Source organism: Schistocerca cancellata, chromosome 9 (assembly GCF_023864275.1).
Source record: "Schistocerca cancellata isolate TAMUIC-IGC-003103 chromosome 9, iqSchCanc2.1, whole genome shotgun sequence".
Lineage (NCBI taxonomy): Eukaryota > Metazoa > Arthropoda > Insecta > Orthoptera > Acrididae > Schistocerca > Schistocerca cancellata.
This window is the reverse complement of record NC_064634.1, coordinates 395,235,587-395,242,893: the sequence shown is the minus strand read 5'-3', so window position 1 is coordinate 395,242,893 and position 7,307 is coordinate 395,235,587.

The window sequence follows — 7,307 nt, the reverse complement described above, 5'->3', positions numbered from 1 at the left end:
GGATGTACTGATCTCCAAATCTTAGAACGTGGTACACTGGTCAACGTTATTGTGACACTGTACTCATTGCCCATGTGCGTCCTTCGCCCCTGACTTCATTTGCATGGATTTAAATCCCATCGAGCACGTGTTGGGTGCTTTGGGGAGGCCTACTGCAGCACTTGTACACATGCACCAACGGCCACACGGTTGTTGTGAGATGTACAGGTGGAGAATTGGAACGCCCTACCACTTAAAGTCCTTACCGACCTTGTGGCCAGCATGAGAGCACGTTGCAGAGTACGCATTGCCGTCTTTGGTGGTTACACATAATGTCCCGTCTTTTGTAACGTCCAGGGCGAGCAGTGCGCAGCTCGCGTTTATCCCAATTATTGTTTGTCATCTTCTATTACGGTACTGCCGCCTCGTTTTCTTATTCCACTTACTGGATTCACTAACTTCCTGCCTTACTTTCCCGTGAGCGGCAGCAGCAGCTCGTATCGATAAGTGCACCGTCGTACCATCTCTGGAGCGACCGATTGTACACTCCTGGAAATTGAAATAAGAACACCGTGAATTCATTGTCCCAGGAAGGGGAAACTTTATTGACACATTCCTGGGGTCAGATACATCACATGATCACACTGACAGAACCACAGGCACATAGACACAGGCAACAGAGCATGCACAATGTCGGCACTAGTACAGTGTATATCCACCTTTCGCAGCAATGCAGGCTGCTATTCTCCCATGGATACGATCGTAGAGATGCTGGATGTAGTCCTGTGGAACGGCTTGCCATGCCATTTCCACCTGGCGCCTCAGTTGGACCAGCGTTCGTGCTGGACGTGCAGACCGCGTGAGACGACGCTTCATCCAGTCCCAAACATGCTCAATGGGGGACAGATCCGGAGATCTTGCTGGCCAGGGTAGTTGACTTACACCTTCTAGAGCACGTTGGGTGGCACGGCATACATGAGGACGTGCATTGTCCTGTTGGAACAGCAAGTTCCCTTGCCGGTCTAGGAATGGTAGAACGATTGGTTCGATGACGGTTTGGATGTACCGTGCACTATTCAGTGTCCCCTCGACGATCACCAGTGGTGTAAGGCCAGTGTAGGAGATCACTCCCCACACCATGATGCCGGGTGTTGGCCCTGTGTGCCTCGGTCGTATGCAGTCCTGATTGTGGCGCTCACCTGCACGGCGCCAAACACGCATACGACCATCATTGGCACCAAGGCAGAAGCGACTCTCATCGCTGAAGACGACACGTCTCCATTCGTCCCTCCATTCACGCCTGTCGCGACACCACTGGAGGCGGGCTGCACGATGTTGGGGCGTGAGCTGAAGACGGCCTAACAGTGTGCGGGACCGTAGCCCAGCTTCATGGAGACGGTTGCGAATGGTCCTCGCCGATACCCCAGGAGCAACAGTGTCCCTAATTTGCTGGGAAGTGGCGGTGCGGTCCTCTACGGCACTGCATAGGATCCACGGTCTTGGCGTGCATCCGTGCGTCGCTGCGGTCCGGTCCCAGGTCGACGGGCACGTGCACCTTCCGCCGACCACTGGCGACAACATCGATGTACTGTGGAGACCTCACGCCCCACGTGTTGAGCAATTCGGCGGTACGTCCACCCGGCCTCCCGCATGCCCACTATACGCCCTCGCTCAAAGTCCGTCAACTGCACATACGGTTCACGTCCACGCTGTCGCGGCATGCTACCAGTGTTAAAGACTGCGATGGAGCTCCGTATGCCACGGCAAACTGGCTGACACTGACGGCGGCGGTGCACAAATGCTGCGCAGCTAGCGCCATTCGACGGCCAACACCGCGGTTCCTGGTGTGTCCGCTGTGTCGTGCGTGTGATCATTGCTTGTACAGCCCTCTCGCAGTGTCCGGAGCAAGTATGGTGGGTCTGACACACCGGTGTCAATGTGTTCTTTTTTCCATTTCCAGGAGTGTATTTCCGGGGTGTCGTGTGTCTGACAGTCAGTTCGGGACGGACCAGCAATGCAGTCGGGACGCGTCAGAAGTGAAGTCGGGGACGGAGCCTCGGTGAGGCGCTGACAGCCAGTGCTCGCCGACCGCTGGCGACACACATGAACTGTCCGACGGAGGGCAATTGGAGCGCGACGACCGTTGGCTGGTCGTTCAGTTGGTCGTCTCATCGGCCGACGTATGTTTGGTCCTTTCACTGTTTCTGGCCCTGGGTAGTTGGTCAGTTGGCGTGGAGCAGCGAGGAAATCTCCACGGCGCGTCGTTTGGTCGGGCCCGCTGGCGGCCTCTTAGCGGTGTCGGAGTGTGTGGTGCTGTTCCCATTGCTACGAGATTTGTGGCTCACCGATCCTAGACATGAATGTTCAGTTTTGACTTAATCTACCAGCAAGTCACGACTGTTCACATTGTGTCGTTTGGAGTTCGTTGTCGGCTATTAGGATATTCCCGTGAGTAACAATGTGTGTTTTAAAGTTGGCAAATTTTAGCCACCCTCCAGTGGAGTTTAACTGTACTTGGTTATTTGAAATAAAGTGCACCAGCGGAATATTGTGTCTTGTGGCCGTTAACGCTCCAGTTACCTGCCCTGGCCGTTGACGTAAATTCAGGCAGTGTAGTTTCCTCATCGTGTTGCCGCTGTCCTGCACGGTGTGTAGGTTGACAGCTCAATGTATAATTGGTTGTGGGTACCAATACCTTCTACGTTGTTCCATTGAACTCCGTGTTGTGTGCTGGTCGGGTGAGGCAGAGATTATCTTGTCAGTGTGTCCGTTGACTGTCTGTCGTTTGGGTTGTCGTCGGATCGACAATGGTTGGGCCGACTGCCTGTCTCACCTAAACGAGCGTCAGTGTTTGAATTCCTGGCCGACCCTCGGAACTTCCGAACGCCCTTGGGTGTACCGCCTTTTCTTGTTTGTTCTTGTTGTTTGTACTTGTATGGATTCAAGCTGATTTTTAGAATAAGGTTGTTTTGACCTTAAGGCGTCAGATAGTTTGGGCCTTCAACCTAATTTAAGAACTGTTTTACGTAAAGCCTTTGGCATTTTTAAAATTAATGTTATTGCGTCTTAAGTGTTGGGCCTTCAGGCGATTTTTAATTAAAGTTGTTCTGCTCTTAAAGTGTCAGATTCTTTGGGCCTTCAGCCTAATTAAAGAACTGTTTTAAGATAAGGCTTTGCCTTTTAAATTTCTGATTTTGGTTGAGCCTGAAGTTATTGGCTTTCAGCCGTTTTTAAATTAAAGTGGTCTTGCCCTTGAGGCATGAGGTTGTACGGCGCATTCAGTGGCAAATTAAGTTCCAAAACTAAAGCCGTTTCTCTTTTTTTTAAAAAAAAGGTTTTTCTTGCGTCTTGTAATGTTTGATCAAATAAAAGGTTGTATGTTTGAGTGTAACTGACAGCCGCTTGTTTTGGCCCCTTTCCACAACTTAAACTACCTGTCCTGTCCTGCGGGTTTAGCAGGACGTCTCACAGGGGCCACGAGAAATCGTTGCGACTTCAGTGTAATCTTGTCTGTGAATAAAACTGTTATTTCCGTTCGTCTCATTGCGTATTTCTTTCCGTTACCTCCTGAACTGTACTTTAGCAGTTCTTTCTACGTGTGGTCCAAATTGCATTAGACTATGTTAGTTGGCTGTGGCATATCAAGCGAAAGTTTGTTTTGCACAAAAATGTATTTTTACGCAATGCATCTTTCTGTTACAGATGCATGGCGTCTGTAACATTAAATTTGGTAATTCGGACTTTATTGAGCAGTTTTATAGATCATCTTGACTAAAAAAAAAAAAATCAACTGTGCATCTTTAAATTCAGTGGAAATATGCTACTGTGTGAAGAACATTTTGTACCAGCCTCTGAAGCTGAAACTTCTAACACATGCCTGTTCAGTTGGAGGTAGACAATCTGAGACCCAGAAGGTCGGAGGAAATTTACACTGCCAGTGTTTAGCTGGCAAGAATTGGAGAGGTGTTGGCGTTAAACTCCTGATCACAAACTTTTGTCCTAATGTCCTCAATCATATTCCAAACCACTCTCCAGTGCCTCGTGAAGGGATGGCACGTGACACTGTTTATGCTGATCCATCCGTGCGATAGAGACATAAAGTTCCTTTGTGTTATTCGAAAGTAGTATGCTCTATGTCGGCACGGGGTTTCACTGCCTCCATCGTGACACTACACTAGACTCACATTCATTACAGTCGTCTATAACCAACAGATACAAGTTAAAGAACTCTCATCCACCACTGGAAAGGTACCATTGTGTATGGAAGGCAGAAAAACCAATTGGGAGGCTGACCAATCCTCTGGCGTAACATCACTTTGTTTTCATTTGAACATGTATTTTCTTGTTCTCCACGTACTCTTGATATGCCCGTGTTCGCCCATGTATCTAACTGTCTGTCCAAGTCGTATTCCAAGTTACGTCTCCTCCAACATTTCTTACCCTTTGCCTGTAGTTCTGTCTTCAACGCATGTGGTACGACTTCTATTAACCAAAAATTGTTAAAAACCTATACTAAATTTTCCAGAGAATTTTTTCCTCACGCAAGTTTCATACACCTGTCTTAAACAAAGATTTGTTTCTTAGTTTAAAAGTTCGTTTAATTGTCTTGCATCCAACACACACATATTTATTTTTCTCTCTCCCTACAGAAAACACTGTTGACTGAAATGATTTTATTTTGGTTATTTCATTTGCCATTTAAAGTGAACATAAGAACTCTTAGCACTATCTCTTCATGCTATTACCCCGCCATTACTGAAAAGGTATATGAATAAAAGAAAATGCATCAATAAAACATTGTGATTATGGGACTTTGTGTATAAAATAATATACATTTCGAAGGACAGGATACAACAAAAGGGTAAACTACTTTCATAGTCTATCTAACAGTAACAAATGAACATCCAGCTTTCTTGGATAGATATTTTACTTCACAAGTTTTTTTTAATTTTCTTTGCTTTTTCGGATTTAATGTTACCAATTTGACATATCTGTCCACAACAGCCACTGCATCACTGATCATAAATTGTAATTAAGACTTCGTAGTTTTATTTTTGTTGAGCATTTATGTATCCCTTTTGAAAATGTACTGTCATTATATACACTTTTTATTTGCACTGACATGCTTTTCATACGTCTCTCATATGTTATGTAAATGGAGAAATACTGGTTTATCATTGTCGCGACCTCATCAGACGAATTTGTAATAGATTTGTGTATTCTCTACCAATAAGTGGAGTCGAAGTAATGTAAAGGTACACATATAATGCACACGGTCATAAATGGATAAATTTCATTTTTTATTTAATTTTGTTGTCAATATTATTCTGCTGCCATAAATTTAGTTCAAGTAGTCGGAGGAGGATATGGTTGTCATTATTGTTCCGTGTCATTACCAGTTTCGAATTTTTGTTCATCATTAGAAGGCAGCATGACCGGACGAACTGTTGTTAGATGTTAGGTACTTTGTGCGCCATAGTGCCTTATAGCGAAAATATTTAGCCTGTTAAATATTCAGAAGAGGACTGAAGAGAAATATAAGTTGGAAATTACATAATAGCTGTGCTGCACAGATGCTAATAGTGAGTGTGTCGTGATTTCTTTGAAGGATTGCATTTTTATTACACACTACAAAAAAGTTTTGCAACACCTCGGTTACAAGAATTCCGGAACCGGCACAGAAAACTGGAATAGAGATCAACATAAACATCATTTCCGCTCTTTTTATTGCTCATGAAAGCCAAACATTGCATGTTGCATCACCATACAGCGAGACCTTCAGAGGTGCTGGTCCAGCTTGCTGTCTATCCACAAGTTCATCAAGGCACTGTTGGTCCAGATTGTCCCACTCCTCAACGGCGATTCGGCGTATCCATCGGAGTGGTTGGTGGGTCGCGTCGACCATAAAGAGCCCTTTTCAATCTATCCCAGGCATGTTCGAAAGGATTCATGTCTGGAGAACATGCTGGCCACTCTAGTCAAGCGATGTCGTTATCCTGAAGGAAGTCATTCACCAGATGTGCACGATGGGGACGCGAATTGTTGTCCATGAAGACGAATGCCTCGCCAATATGCTGCCGATATGGTTGCACTACAGGTCGGACGATGGCATTCACGTAACGTACAGCCGTTACGACGCCTTCCATGACCACCAGCGGCGTACGTCGGCCCCACATAATGCCACGCCAAAACAGCAGGGAACCTCCACCATGCTGCACTCGCTGGACAGTGTGTCTAAGGCGTTCAGCTTGACCGACTTGCCTCCAAACACGTCTCCGACGATTGTCTGGTTGAAGGTATACGCGACACTCATCGGTGAAGAGAACGTGATGCCAATCCTGAGTGGTCTATTCGGCATGTCGTTGGGACCATCTGTACCGCGCTGCAAGGTGTCGTGGTTAGAAAGATGGACCTCGCCATGGCCGTCGGGAGTGAAGTTGCGCTTCATGCAGCCTATTGCGCACAGTTTGAGTCGTAACACGACGTCCTGTGGCTCCACGGAAACCATTGTTTAACGTGTAGGTATTGGTGTCAGGGTTCTTCCGAGCCATAATCCGTAGGTAGCGGTCATCCACTGCAGTAGTAGCCCTTGGGGGGCCTGAGCGAGGAATGTCATCGACAGTTCCTGTCTCTCTGTATCTCCTCCATGTCCGAACAACATTGCTTTGGTTCAGTCCGAGGCGCCTGGACACTTCCCTTGTTGAGAGCCCTTCCTGGCACAATGTAACAATGCGGATGCAGTAGAACCGCGGTATTGACCGTCTGGACATGGTTGAACTACAGACAAGACGAGCCGTGTAACTCCTTTCTGGTGGAATGGCTGGAAATGATCGGCTGTCGGACCCCCACCGTCTAATAGGCCCTGCTCATGCATGGTTTTTTACATCTTTGGGTTTAGTGACATCTCTGAACAGTCCAAGGGACTGTGTCTGTGATACAATATCCACAGTCAAAGTCTATCGTCAGGAGTTCTGGGAAGCGGGGTGATGGAAAACTTTTTCTGATATGTGTATTTGCATTGTAACCCGAAATATTATCAAGATAAATGAATCCTAGTGTCATAAACAAAGTGTGGAAAATAGAAACAGTGGATCTCCATTACCGCTTTTACACTGAACAATCCGATTTCATGTAACTTCACGTGTTCTATACAGTGATCAGCCAGAACATCCTGATCACCAACTAATAGCTGGTATGTCAACCTTAGGCATGGATAAGAGCGGTGACGAGTCGTAGCGTGGAATCAGCGATGCCTGGTAGGTAACTGGAGAGAGTTGGCACCACATCTGCACACACAAGTCGCCTAATTCCCGGAAATTCCGCGAAGG